The sequence below is a fragment of the Schistocerca gregaria genome, chromosome 3 (genome assembly GCF_023897955.1).
Source record: "Schistocerca gregaria isolate iqSchGreg1 chromosome 3, iqSchGreg1.2, whole genome shotgun sequence".
Lineage (NCBI taxonomy): Eukaryota > Metazoa > Arthropoda > Insecta > Orthoptera > Acrididae > Schistocerca > Schistocerca gregaria.
In genome coordinates this window covers 170497109-170511495 of record NC_064922.1, presented here as the reverse complement: position 1 = coordinate 170511495, position 14387 = coordinate 170497109, and the positions used below count along the sequence as shown (strand labels likewise).

At 47.4% G+C, this 14387-nt stretch overlaps 1 protein-coding gene across 1 annotated transcript in view; it reads right to left on the bottom strand.

Annotated features, from left to right (window-relative positions):
• LOC126354463 (15-hydroxyprostaglandin dehydrogenase [NAD(+)]-like) overlaps window positions 1–14387 on the bottom strand; it is a 90325-nt gene that overhangs the window by 29647 nt on the left and 46291 nt on the right. The window lies entirely within an intron of this gene.

Below are 14387 nucleotides of genomic sequence, written 5' to 3'. Positions count from 1 at the left end.
TCTTTTACTTTTCAAAGTAGCCTGTGTTCTTCCTCAGGGTTCAAGATTTCTCCATAACAAATTTCATAAAAATCGGTTCAGCATTTTAGAACTGAAAACGTGATAGATTAACTGCCGCATATACACTGACGAATAAAACTCGCAACGCCAAGGAGGAGTTCTGCGACATAAACGAAAGTCTGTAGGCGTGTGTTTACTTCTGAAAGACGATGTCCATTAAAATATCTCGCCAGTGGCATAAGAGAGGCGCCATAGTACCACTACGAGGACGCAAATCAGGTTCTCTTTAAGTACGCTCTGTAACGGTTATGAACGATAGTTGCCTTTGGGATTGGACTTGTGAGTTGATATTAGACACAGCGCCTTTAAGGCGACAAACTAGCCATTGTCAACATCACACTGAGTTTGAACGAGGTTGTGTAATTGTAAGAGGTCCATGACTAAGGAATTTATTGCTAGCGCACTCGACCATATGTAATTTCGATGGATTGCTCACACGCTGCCTGCGATATGTAAGCTATAAGAGAATCTCAGACCGAAGAGCAGTGTTGGCTGCAGTAGGAACTGTGTAGCAGTAGGAGTAAGTAGTAACGAGCGATGGCGATGGTTGAGCGTTGTAGTATAAGGTAAAAGCAGCCTCGCGCATATGTACTATTGTTATATCGAGTCCCATGTAAATGTTTTTAAAAATCTCTTAATAATAATCTTTCTTATAAAAAAATAACTTTTGATAATCATTCATCTCAGTTTAAAGAATTTACTAATTTCTCCAATCCATGGTCACCCCGATTATTGTAAAAAAAATCTGTTGTTCTTTTTATACATGAAAAATATATCGGCCAGCATTTCACTGGGCTGAGCCAGAAAAATTTCTTATAGGAGCAAATACATACGCGTTATCCGGCCACCTTATTGAGGTAAGAATTTTCAATTTATTCAGAATGATCTTTCAGGGCCATGATGCAGCACTCCTGACGTCCAAATTTACCAGCTTAGATTCACAGTCACTTAATTATTGAAAGTTTATATATATCAGACACATTTTTTTATTAGGAGGTTAGTCACATTTTTTATTGGTAGGTTACGGAATTTTTTTGTTGGGGGGTTACATAATAAAGCTACGAGAAGCTGACCTTTCTGCGATACTACTGAAAGACTTGGGAGGAGTGTAACTATTTCAGAGGTTGCTGCAGCGGTTGTCACGAGAATGTACGGTCACATACAGACCGTGCTCCATATGGCCACGTGGCACTTGCGAGAGGGTAAGACCACCGTGTTCAGCTTGTGGCTCAGACGCATCGTTTTGTTCCTGCACCAGCAATTTCAAGACCAGGTGGCACCAGAGTGACACAGCGAACTGTTACAAAACGGTTACTTCTGGGACAGCGGCGTGCCAGAAGTCTTGTAGCGTGCATTCCACTGACTCCACACCACCGCCATTTGCGTCGTATCTCGCGAGAGCTCATTGGAGATCAGGGTGGAGGTCTGATGTATTATCTGATGAAAGCTGGTTCTGCCTCGGATCCAGTGATGGCCGTGTCTTGATCAAAAGAAGGTCAGTTCAGGGCCTGCAACCAATCTGTCTGTAGGCACACTGGACCTACACCTGGAGTTACGGTCTGAAGCACTCTTGTGGTTATCTCACACATCCTACTTGCAGATTTGTACGCCAATCTCCTGATTCTGCGTGTTGTGTTGCCATCATCAACAGCTTTCGAGGGGATGCTTTCCAACAGGACAATGCTCGCCCACATAGCGCCGTTGTAATCCAAAATGCTCTACGGAGTGTCGACCTGTTGCCTTTGCCTGCTCGATCACCAGATTTACTCCAGTGGAGCACATATCAGACATCAGCGGACGACAACCAAAGCATCGTCCACAATCAACACTTACTGTCCCTGCGTTGACCGACCAAGTGTAACAGCAATGTAACGCCACCCCACAAACTGACACCCGGCACTTTTGCTTGCTGGCATTCAACATTGTGGTCGTTACACCATTATTAAAGTACTAGCATTTCACATTTACCGTGTCTTATCCCATGCTTACATTAACCTGTGATCTTGCAATGTTAACCACGTAAATGTGGTACCTAGAGAAATTTATTCCCGAAATTTCACAACTCTAAATTAACTATCATAGGCGATGTGATTTTTTCCGTTAGTTTCTTACGTTATGTTGTCGATATATGCATTAAACACACTGAGGGTTGTATAAGCATTATATTCGTAATGTTGAATCGTATTATCTACAGCATGTCGATCGATAAAAGCAGTTGAAAAATATGATAAAGTTCAAGGATAATTAGTTTCTTCGAAGGGTAAAAATACCTGATGATCAGAAAGTCACTATGAATTTGAAAACTTAATAAACCACGGAATAATGTAGATAGAATGGTAAAAATTGACATGGGGTTGTATTAGAACTACCCCAAACTGCTAGACGTGGAAGATCTCTTGCACGCGTCGTTTGGTGATGATCGTGTGCTCAGCCGCCACTTTCTTCATGCTTGGCCTCCCAGGTCCCCAGACCTCAGTCCGTGCGGTTATTGGCTTTGAGGTTACCGGAAGTCGCAAGTGTATCGTGATCGACCGACATATCTAGGGATGCTGAAAGACGACATCCGACGCCAATGCCTCATCATAACTCCGGACATGCTTTACAACATTATTCCTCGACTACAGCTATTGTTGAGGAATGATGGTGGACATATTGAGCATTTCCTGTAAATAACATCATCTTTGCTTTGTCTTACTTTGTTATGTTAATTATTGCTATTGTCATCAGATGAAGCGCCATCTGTCGGACATTTTTTGAACTTTTTTTTTGTTCTAATAAAACCCCATCTCCTTTCAAGCATGTTTGCCCATTTGTACCTCTATCTACATTATTTCGTGATTTATTCAGTTTTCAAATTTATTCTGGCTTTTTGATCACCCTGTATTTCTCTAATTCAAGTAAAATTCTAGAAAACATTATGCCTCAACCTACACTGGCGCCGCCTGTGAAAATCTCATGAAAATCTTTTCTACTGCTGCTACTTGTGCGGTGAACACACACTGTCCGAAAAACTTCTGCGGATTCCAGTTACTACAGTGGTTCCTGTGATATGTACATATGTGGCTGGAATACCGTGGACGTTCCATGTAGTGGGGCTTGAGGAAGAAGCTACAATTTTCAAAAATAACGACTGATGGTATATATTTCTACAAGCCCATGAAAATTGTTCTAGTAGTTTTGGAAATACGAGCGGTTTTACAATTTCATTATTAGTACAGATAATGATACAAAGTAAAGTAAAAGATACAAGACTATGCACCAAGTATGGATATCAGGAGTAATCACTATCTTGTCATATGTCAAACGGAAGCAGAAGAAAGCTTTTACAATACAGAAGCAAGAATATATCTACAAAGGGTATTGACTCGACAATGTAAGCATTAAGGTTCAAATGGTTCAAATGGCTCTGAGCACTATGGGACTTAACAGCTGTGGTCATCAGTCCCCTAGAACTTAGAACTACTTAAACCTAACTAACCTAAGGACATTACAAACATCCATGCCCGAGGCAGGATTCGAACCTGCGACCGTAGCAGTCGCACGGTTCCGGACTGCGCGCCTAGAACCGCGAGACCCCCGCGGCCAGCAAGCATTAAGGGTCTCTATCACAATATATCAAGAAAAGAATTAGAATAATTAGCTGTCTTGCAGACAATTGTAGAAGAATGGAGAAATAATGAAAACGTAACAAATAAGGAACAAATGCATCATTTGGAAATTAACAGAAATATCGTCGAAGCCGTGGATTAAAAATTTGATCAATAGAAATTTCCGAAGCAATACAAGAAAAACAAACAGCCTATCTTCCAAAGCCTACCGTGGAAAATAAACAAATCTATAAACAGATCAGGGATGGCACTAATGGGGTAATGAACAGAGCCCGGCAGCAAGCATGGGACCAATACGTTACTAACATAGAATATGATATTCTTGGCCATCAGCAGATAGCGTATAAATGGTTCAAATGGCTCTGAGCACAATGGGACTTAACATCTGAGGTCATCAGTCCCCTAGAACTTAGAACTACTTAAACCTAACTAACCTAAGGACATCGCACACATCCATGCCCGAGGCAGGATTCGAACCTGCGACCGTAGCGGCAGCGTTTCCACACTAAAGCGCGTAGAACCCCTTGGCCACAGCGGCCGGCAGATAGCGTATAAATCTTTGCAAACATTAAATAATACAGAAAAGTATGTAACGCGTTTGATTAGTATTACGACATAGAATTAGAGCAGAGGTAATTAAATATAGAGGAGTATCACAACGCCTTCTAGTAAATCTAAATAAAGTCCGTTTTGTAGAAAATATTCAGTAAGAGCTAAGAGCATCATGAAAAAACAAATGAACATGTGAAAAACTTTTTTTTTATTTAATCATATGGGAATTAACTGCTAAGGTCATCAGTCCCTAAGCTTACACACTACTTAACCTAAATTATCCTAAGGACACACACACACACCCATGCCCGAGGGAGGACTCAAACCTGCGCCGGAAAAAGCCGCACAGTCCATGACTGCAGCGCCTTAGACCGCTCTGGAAAAACTTTAACTATACTGGATGTAAAATGTGGTATGAATGCGAAGAAGCTATGCAGATTGAGTAGGTGTAGAAGTTTATGTGAAACAGTTAACAGAACTGTGACGGTACAGCCCGTCACCACGAACGCAGTTAAGTTGAAATTCCCGTGGCTGTTGGCTTCGTCTGAAGAGCTAGCGACTGTAACTGATGCCTCCGCCGCCGTAACCGTTGGTAGCGCTATGGCCGGACCTGGAGAGGCGTCGGTTGGAGCTGACAACGAGAAGACGGCAGGTGCCATATCAGGGGTTTCCATGCAACTATAGCTCAATGGAAGAGGGGTCACAACGAGCGAACCCCTGTCCAGGTTTTTTCCCTAGATGCTCGACCATTTCTGGAAAATCGATGCTCAAAGATTTCGACGTCAATCATATTTCACAAAAATTATATAATATACGAGCATGTGTGGTCTGTTGAGTGGTTGCAATCTGTTTAAATTCTCGTATTCTGGTATTTCAAACCTCATATCATTTCTTATAATAATTCTTACATTTTATTTATACGTTTATTGTTCAGAAAGATTTGCTTGCATTCTCTTGAGTGTCGATCGTAGAAACACTCGAAACACAAATACACTACTGGCCATTGAAATTGCTACACCAGCCGGCCGGAGTGGCCAAACGGTTCTAGGCGCTTCAGTCTGGAAGGACGCGACCGTTACGGTCGCAGGTTCGAATACTGCCTCGGGCATGGATGTGTGTGATGTCTTTAGGTTAGTTAGGTTTAATTAGTTCTAAGTTCTAGGGCACTGATGACCTCCGAAGTTAAGTCCCATAGTGCTTAAAGTCATATGAATTTTGCTACACCAAGAAGAAATGCAGATGATAAAGGGTATTCATTGGACAAATATATTGTACTAGAACAGACATGTGATTACATTTTCACGCAATTTGGGTGCATAGATCCTGAGAAATCAGTACCCAGAGCAACCACCTCTGACCGTAATTACGGCCTTCATACGCCTAGGAATTGGGTCAAACAGAGCTTACATGGAGTGTATAGGTACAGCTGCCCATGCAGCTTCAACACGATACTACAGTTCATCAAGAGTAGTGACTGGCGTACTGTGATGAGCCAGTTACTCGGCCACCAGTGAGCAGACGTTTTCAGTTGGTGAGAGATCTGGAGAATGTGCTGGCCAGGGCAGCAGTCGAACATTTTCTGTGTCCAGAAAGGCCCGTACAGGACCTGCAACATGCGGTCGTGCATTATCCTGCTGAAATGTAGAGTTTCGCAGCGATCTAATGAAGGGTAGAGCCTCGGGTCGTAACACATCTGAAATGTAACGTCCACTGTTTAAAGTGCCGTCAATGCGAACAAGAGGTGACCGTGAAGTGTAACCAATGGCACCCCATACCATCACGCCGGGTGATACACCAGTATGGCGATGACGAATACACGCTTCCAATGTGCGTTCACCGCGATGTCGCCAAACACGAATGCGACCATCGTGATGCCGTACACAGAACCTGGATTCATCCGAAAAAAAGACGTTTTGCCATTCGTGCACCCAGGTTCGTCGTTGAGTACACCATCGCAGACACTCCTATCTGTGATGCAGCGTCAAGGGTAACCGCAGCCACGGAGCTGATAGTCCACGCTGCTGTAAACGTCGTCGAACTGTTCGTGCACATGGTTGTTGTCTTGCACATGGTTGTTGTCCCCATCTGTTGACTCATCGATCGAGACGTGGCTGCACGTTCCATTATAACCATGCGGATAAGATGCCTGTCATCTCGACTGCTAGTGATACGAGGCCGTTGGGATCCAGCACGGCGTTCCGTATTACCCTCATGAACCCACCGATTCCATATTCTGCGAACAGTCATTGGATTTCGACCACCGTGAGCAGCAAGTCGGAAAGTGATGGCACGTATTTCTCCTCCTTACACGAGGCATCACGACAACGTTTCACCAGGCAACGCCGGTGAACTGCTATTTGTGTATGAGGAATGGGTTGGAAACTTTCCTCGTGTCAGCACGTTGTAGGCGTCGCCACGGCGCCAACCTTGTGTGAATGCTCTGAAAAGCTAATCATTTTCATATCACAGCATCTTCTTCCTGTCGGTTAAATTTCGCGTCTGTAGCACGTCATCTTTGAGTTGTAGCAATTTTAATGGCAGTAGTGTCTTTCGAACATCAGGAGCGCCGCGCCAAGGCAGGTTTGCCAAGTGACATTTCTCCTTGCAAATCTTACTCGGGAAAGAAACGTCGTTAACATTGCTGAAGACCTACCCCTACATCTACGTAGATACTCCGCAAGCTTCTGTACGGTGTGTGGCGGAGGGTACTCAGTACCACTGCTAGTCATTTTGTTTCCTGTTACACTCGCCAATACGGCTAGGGAAAAACGACTGTCTATATGCCTCTCTATGATCCCTAATGTCTTGTATCTAATCTTCATGCTCCTTACGAGCAGTGTATGTTGGCGGCAGTACAATCGTTCGGCAGTCAGCTTCAAATGCCGCTTCTCTAACTGTTCTCAATTGCGTTTCTCGAAAAGAACGTCGCCTTCCCTTCAGAGATTCCCATCTGAGTCCCCGAAACATGTTCTCAGCTGTTACGTCTTATTCGAACCTACCAATAGGTTAAGAAATCTAGTAGCCCACCTCTGAATTGCGTCGATATCTTCCTTCAATCCGACCTGTTACGGTCCCCAAACACTCGAATAGGCCGCACCAGCGTCCTACAAGCGGCCTCCTTTAATCACATTTTTCTAAAATTCTCCCAATACACCGAAGTGGAAAATTCACCTTCCCTACCACAGTTCTCACACGCTCGTTCGATTTCATATCGCTTTGCAACGTTACGCCCATATATTTAAACGACTGGGCTGTGTCAAACAGAACAGTACTAATACTTGATAATTAATTGAAACCTTTAGATGCAAACAGGTGGTGTTAATATACCTCGTTGTGGACAGCTGAAAATGTGTGCTTCGACCGGGACTCGAAATCGGGACCTCGTGCTTACATGACAGATACTTTATCCATCACAGCCACCGAGGACACAGATGAATAGCGGGACTGCAGAGACTTATCCACTGCACGCTTCCCGTGAGACCCACATTCCCAACTGTCCACAATTCTACCTATGTAATGTACCTAGTAAATATTTGCCCATCCATTCATTACTCGAGCACACTTTGGCGATTTCCGTAAGAGTTCGGGCAAACTGTGCGCATTCTCACAGACGAAGTCCAATGGCTGCGTAGCCTTTAACTGTATATACAGGGTGTTTCAAAAATGACCGGTATATGTGAAACGGCAATACAAACTAAACGAGCAGCGATAGAAATACACCGTTTGTTGCAATATGCTTGGGACAACAGTACATTTTCAGGCAGACAAACTTTCGAAATTACAGCAGTTACAGTTGTCAACAAACAGATGGCGCTGCGGTCTGGGAAACTCTATAGTACGATGTTTTCCACATATCCACCATGCGTAGGAATAATGTGGCGTAGTCTCTGAATGAAATTACCTGAAACCTTTGACAACGTGTCTGGCGGAATGGCTTCACATGCAGATGAGATGTACTGCTTCAGCTGTTCAATTGTTTCTGGATTCTGGTGGTACACCTGGTCTTTCAAGTGTCCCCACAGAAAGAAGTCACAGGGGTTCATGTCTGGCGAATAGGGAGGCCAATCTACGCCGCCTCCTGTATGTTTCAGATAGGCCAAAGCAATCACACGATCATCGAAATATTCATTCAGGAAATTAAAGACGTCGGCCGTGCGATGTGGCCGGGCACCATCCTGCATAAACCACGAGGTGTTCGCAGTGTCGTCTAAGGCAGTTTGTACCGCCACAAATTCACGAAGAATGTCCAGATAGCGTGATGCAGTAATCGTTTCGGATCTGAAAAATGGGCCAATGATTCCTTTGGAAGAAATGGCGGCCCAGACCAATACTTTTTGAGGATGCAGGGACGATGGGACTGCAACATGGGGCTTTTCGGTTCCCCATATGCGCCAGTTCTGTTTATTGACGAAGCCGTCCAGGTAAAAATAAGCTTCGTCAGTAAACCAAATGCTGCCCACATGCATATCGCCGTCATCAATCCTGTGAACTATATCGTTAGCTAATGTCTCTCGTGCTGCAATGGTAGCGGCGCTGAGGAGTTGCCGCGTTAGAATTTTGTATGGATAGAGGTGTAAACTCTGGCGCATGAGACGATACGTGGACGTTGGCGTCATTTGGACCGCAGCTGCAACACGGCGAACGGAAACCCGAGGCCGCTGTTGGATCACCTGCTGCACTAGCTGCGAGTTGCCCTATGTGGTTGCCGTACGCGGTCGCCCTACCTTTCCAGCACGTTCATCCGTCACGTTCCCAGTCCGTTGAAATTTTTCAAACAGATCCTTTATTGTATCGCTTTTCGGTCCTTTGGTTACATTAAACCTCCGTTGAAAACGTCGTCTTGTTGCAACAACACTGTGTTCTAGGCGGTGGAATTCCAACACCAGAAAAATCCTCTGTTCTAAGGAATAAACCGTGTTGTCCACAGCACACTTGCACGTTGTGAACAACACACGCTTACAGCAGAAAGACGTCGTACAGAATGACGCACCCACAGACTGCGTTGTCTTCTATATCTTTCACATCACTTGCAGCGCCATCTGTTGTTGAAAATTGTAACTACTGTAATTTCGAAAGTTTGTCCGCCTGAAAATGTACTGTTGTCCCAAGCATATTGCAACAAACGGTGTATTTCTATCGCTGCTCGTTTAGTTTTTATTGCCGTTTCAAATATACCGGTCATTTTTGAAACACCCTGTATGAAGACAGTAACTGTTTTCGAAGGAATATGTACTATTGACCAGTGGCAGTCGGCTGTCAGCCCTGATATCGTGCGGACGGGCTCGGCGCGCTGGGCAGTGCTCCGCAGGTGTTGTTGTTTACCCGCTAGCGCGCGGTCGCGTAGTTCTCTTGCCGTATAGTACCTGCACCCACCCGACATGGCGTTCTCATATCGAAAAGCTACAATCAAGCTAACGTTCAACGCATCGTACACGAGACCGAAGGCCCATGAAATTGAACGGTTTCTACGAGACATCATGCACATAGAACCACAAGAACTGATAGGAATTCATCTGTCTATTGTAACCAGCACAGTGTACCTCAAACTGATTGACGAAGCGGCCTGCGACAGATTACTTCAAAGATCTGCAAACGGCTTTCGCTTCTGTCACGCAGACGGTAACGTGAGCGTGGTAGGAGTTGACCATGCTGGTCTGGGGGTGCGTACCGTGCGGATCTTTGAACTACCGTTCGAAGTTCCTGCCAACCTAGTCGTTGATGCGCTGCGGCCATACGGCACAGTTCTGAGTCACACAGAGGAGAAATGGAACACATTCGAAACGTACCCTGTCCTTAACGGGGTACGACAAGTGCGCATAGAACTTAAGAAGCACGTTCCATCGTTTGTTTTCGTTGGTGGCTGCCGCGCAATTGTTATATATGATGGACAACCGAGGACCTGCTCGGGCTGCGGCCAGGAGGGCCATGTTAGAACTGAGTGTCTGCAGCGACGCCTCGTTCAGGTGCCCCGCAATGAACTTCCCCAACGATCCACTATGACCTCTCTCCCGCTAACGTATGTGGAGGCGCCACGACATGATGTGATGAATGATCAACACATGCTACCTCCTCAAGCCGCTGCCAGTTCCGTTTGAGAGTCAGCGCCGTCGACGACGACGCACCCCAACGGTGTAGAGGTTCCTACAGCCTCTGGCCACCGCAGCGTCGTGGGCGCCCAGCCACCGTCACTGTCGGGATCGGACACAGGGGTTCCTAGCGACCGAGACTGTGTCGAGCCCCGCCCTCCAGTGGATGTCGAATCTCGGATCCGAAGGCAAAAATCACCCAAGCGACACAAGAAGAGGCGATTGTCAGCTGAAGAACAGGACAGGGATGTGCAGCCGGCGGAAAACATCGACTTCGTTGACTCGCCAAGAATTTCAACGGACTCCAGTGGCATCATTCACCAGAAGGTGCCTGAAGACAAGGAACACACTCCTAAATCTGGTGGCCCAGAAAACGAGCCGCATTGCGTCGACTCCCAAAATGTGGGCTCCTGTGAAAGCGACTAGCACCCAATGACATCACAATCGTCTCTTGGTGATTGGGCAGACGATATGGAGGCAGATGATGCACAGCACACATCGATATCTCCACCAGAGCCCATGGCTGACATTGAGCCCAGAGGGCTCTGCCAGTCAGGGACTCATACGGCACAGTAATGCACAGCGTGCTGATGGATGGCTGTGTGGTGTGTGAGATCACTATGGGCTTGCACCGGCACACTGCCTCCGCCACTTGATATGTCTCAGTCATACCGTGTGGGAACAGTCAATGTAAATGGTGTCCACTCCACTGTCAAGACCCTTGCCCTTCTCCAGGAGGTCCGAGCTGCGTTTAGACCTATATGGCTACACCACGTACAGCCTACCTGTAGGCGATGGGGCAGGAGGAACGGCCATCCTTCTCCGAGATGGCATAGACGCGACGGACGCGACGTACTTGCCGAACGGGCGAGGCATCGCACTCACACTTGGCGCAGTCCGCCTCATTAACGTCTACGCTCCCTCCGGTAATTCGCACCGAGGTGACAGGCATGTCTTCTATTCGGAGGAGGTAGCCCCACTTTTGCAATGAAATATGGACCATTACATAGTGGGCGGCGATTTTAACAGTGTTCTGCGGCCCGAGGACCAGATACCGCATTACGTCCCATGTCCGGCTCTACAAGCTTTGTACATGACCTCGCGCTCCACGACACATTTACATCATGGGACCCAGAGTGGATATACGCACTTTACCAGCCATTCTGCCAGTCATCTGGACTGGATATACGTCTCGCGTGCCCTGTGCACAGCAACCCGTGATGCAGAACTCTGGCCGACGGCCTTCACGGACCATCTCACGTACATCTGCACTGTCACCTTGCCCCGACAACACACAAGACGCAGCAGGGGCCCGTGGACGCTGAGCGCCTCCCTCCTTCGCGAGGAAGTGTGTCGGCGAGCAGTCACTGACACGTGGCGTCGATGTATCAGGCGCCTGCACATGTATGCTTCCACGTTGCTGTGGTGGCTGGGATGTGTCAAACCTGCACTCCGAAAGACCTTGATGGTCTACGGGCGTGACAGATCGAACTGGCAAAGGGCAACATCGGAATTTTACTATACAGCGTTACGTGAGCTGGCGACGCAACCACCGTCTCCCGAACGTCAGATGTCCGTACAACGCATCAAAGCTCGTCTACTTCGCATCAGGACAGAGCAGCTAGAAGGTGTCCGCATCCGTGCGCGAGTGCAAGACTGTATCCCCAACGAAACAGCGTCAGTTTATCACATTGTGTGCGAGAGGCGCCACCGCAAACGTCAGCTCATTACGGCGGTAAACACGGAGGAGGGCGGCCGCGCAGTGACACAAACGGACATCGAGCACACGTTCGCCAGACATTATAGGACCTTGTATATGGAAGATCCGCGAAATGTACGTGATTATGACGAGCTGTTGCACGATTTTCCCGCCCCTCGGGACGTGGCGCCCGATGATAGTCTGCTGTTGCCCATTACACCCGACGAGCTGACATCGGCCTTGGCACGTGGAGCACCGAACAAGTCGCCTGGACAGGATGGTTTACCCCTGGAATTCTACCTCACTTTTTTACCACCTAATGGGTGACAAGTGGCTCCAAATGTTTCAAGACCTGATCCGCCCTGATTTCACTGTCCCCACAGAATTCACAGAAGGCATCTTGATCCCAGTACCGAAACCGAATGGTGGTTGTAGGTGGCAGGACTTTCGCCCACTCACACTCCTCAACAACGACTACAAGATCTTCGCCCGTATCCTCCGCGCGCGCCTCCACACCGCTATCGGGAAAGCCATCCACACCTATCAGACATGTTTAGGTGGTGTCAGCAACATTCATACGGCGTTAGGAGCATACCGCGACGTAATTGCTTTGACGGCGACCTGCAAAATACGAAGCGCCCTTGTCGCCGTAGATTTTGACCACGCATTCGACCGCGTCGACCACGGCTTCTTACGCGCAGTTTTTCAACACATGGGCCTCTCTCCGGAGTCTGCACAGGTGGTCCTTCGACTGGTCCACGGAGCGCGCTCCCGCATGGTGGTCAACGGTTATCAGGCGGGTATATTATTTGCTGCAGCGCTTGAACCAGCTTTACATGGTCTACGGCAGCGATTATCTGGTATTTCCTTGCGGGACGTGACCTTTCATTGTGGTGCATTCGCCGATGACGTGGTGTTCCTGGCCAGATCAGAGGATGAAATGCATATGGCGCTACAGTGGCTACGCCAGTACGGAGCGGTCGCTGGGAGCGTCATTAACGTGAAGAAGACAAAATACATGGATGTCGGAGGGGGGCTTTCCCACACAACGGCGGTGCCCTTTGACAAGGTGCCCGTACTCAAGTGTTCAGGAGTGCAATTCTATAGCAATGTCCGCCGCACGGCGGCGGCTACGTACCGTCGGCTCCTACACCAGACACGTGCTCTGCTGCAGGACAACAAACTGCGTCGCTTGGATATGCTACTCAGAATACGTTATGTCAACACATATCTTGTCTCAAAACTGAACTATTTTGCGCATATCCTTCCCTTGACGGCTACGATGGCCGACAGATTTCAAGCAGCATATGGACATTTCGTAAGCACCGGTCTTGTTTTAAAAGTCCGATACGCCACCCTGACACTACCGCAGCGGGCTGGCGGTATCGGTTTAATTCATGTATATAACCGTGCGCGATCGCTTTATCTCAACACTATGCGTCGCAAGTGGACCTCTGCCCACGCCACTATGACGGGCACCCTGATAGCGGAAGTGGCACCACACTCTCTGCATCCCCCGGTTTCTGTAGGACACATTTCACCGGCACTCACCCACATCAGAGAGTTCTTGATTGACTTCAGCTACTTACGGTCAGAACTTCCGACGACACGGAAGCCCAGCACAAAAGACTATTATCGCCTCTATCAACAGCGGCAACCTCTAAGTACGGTCGTCCACAGACATCCTGAAGTTGCCTGGAACACCGTGTGGCGAACGGTACACACGCCTTTTCTACCTACGACGGTGCGTTCATTGTGGTATGTGGTTGTGAATGGGAAGTTCGCTACTCGTCAGAGGCAACATTGCATACATCTGACGGAGGACCCCTTGTGTCCGACATGCTCAGTCGCTGACTCGGATGCACACCGCCTGACTTGTGCCGCGACCAGCGAGTCCTGGCTACTGATGCAGCGCACGCTGGCGTTACTCTTGCGGCGATTGCCGCAGTCAGTCTCCCCTGATGAAATATTGCGCCCCGACGACGTATACTTTCCATCAACCAGAACGAACGCCGTTAACTGGCTAAAAGGCATGGCCCTTTACTACATATTTTGCGATGCTCCCAAAGGCACACTCGACTTTTGGTCCCTATTGATGACAACACATGCAGCTTTCAGCCGCCACCCGAAATACAGAACTCGTTTCGCAAATTATTTAGGTTCATTATTTGCGGATCCTCCTGCTCACTGGGGCGTTCCGGGTATGAGACGCTGAAAATGAAGAATCCTGGAGCATGTTGATCCTCTATGGGCGGAATGGGGGGGAACCCCTCCCAACAGACGAGAACACGACTCGGACGCACGACTATGGCAGTTGTAGGATCTTTCTTTGTAATGAAATAAAAATGTTATAAAAATTAAAGAAATAAATAAATAAAACTT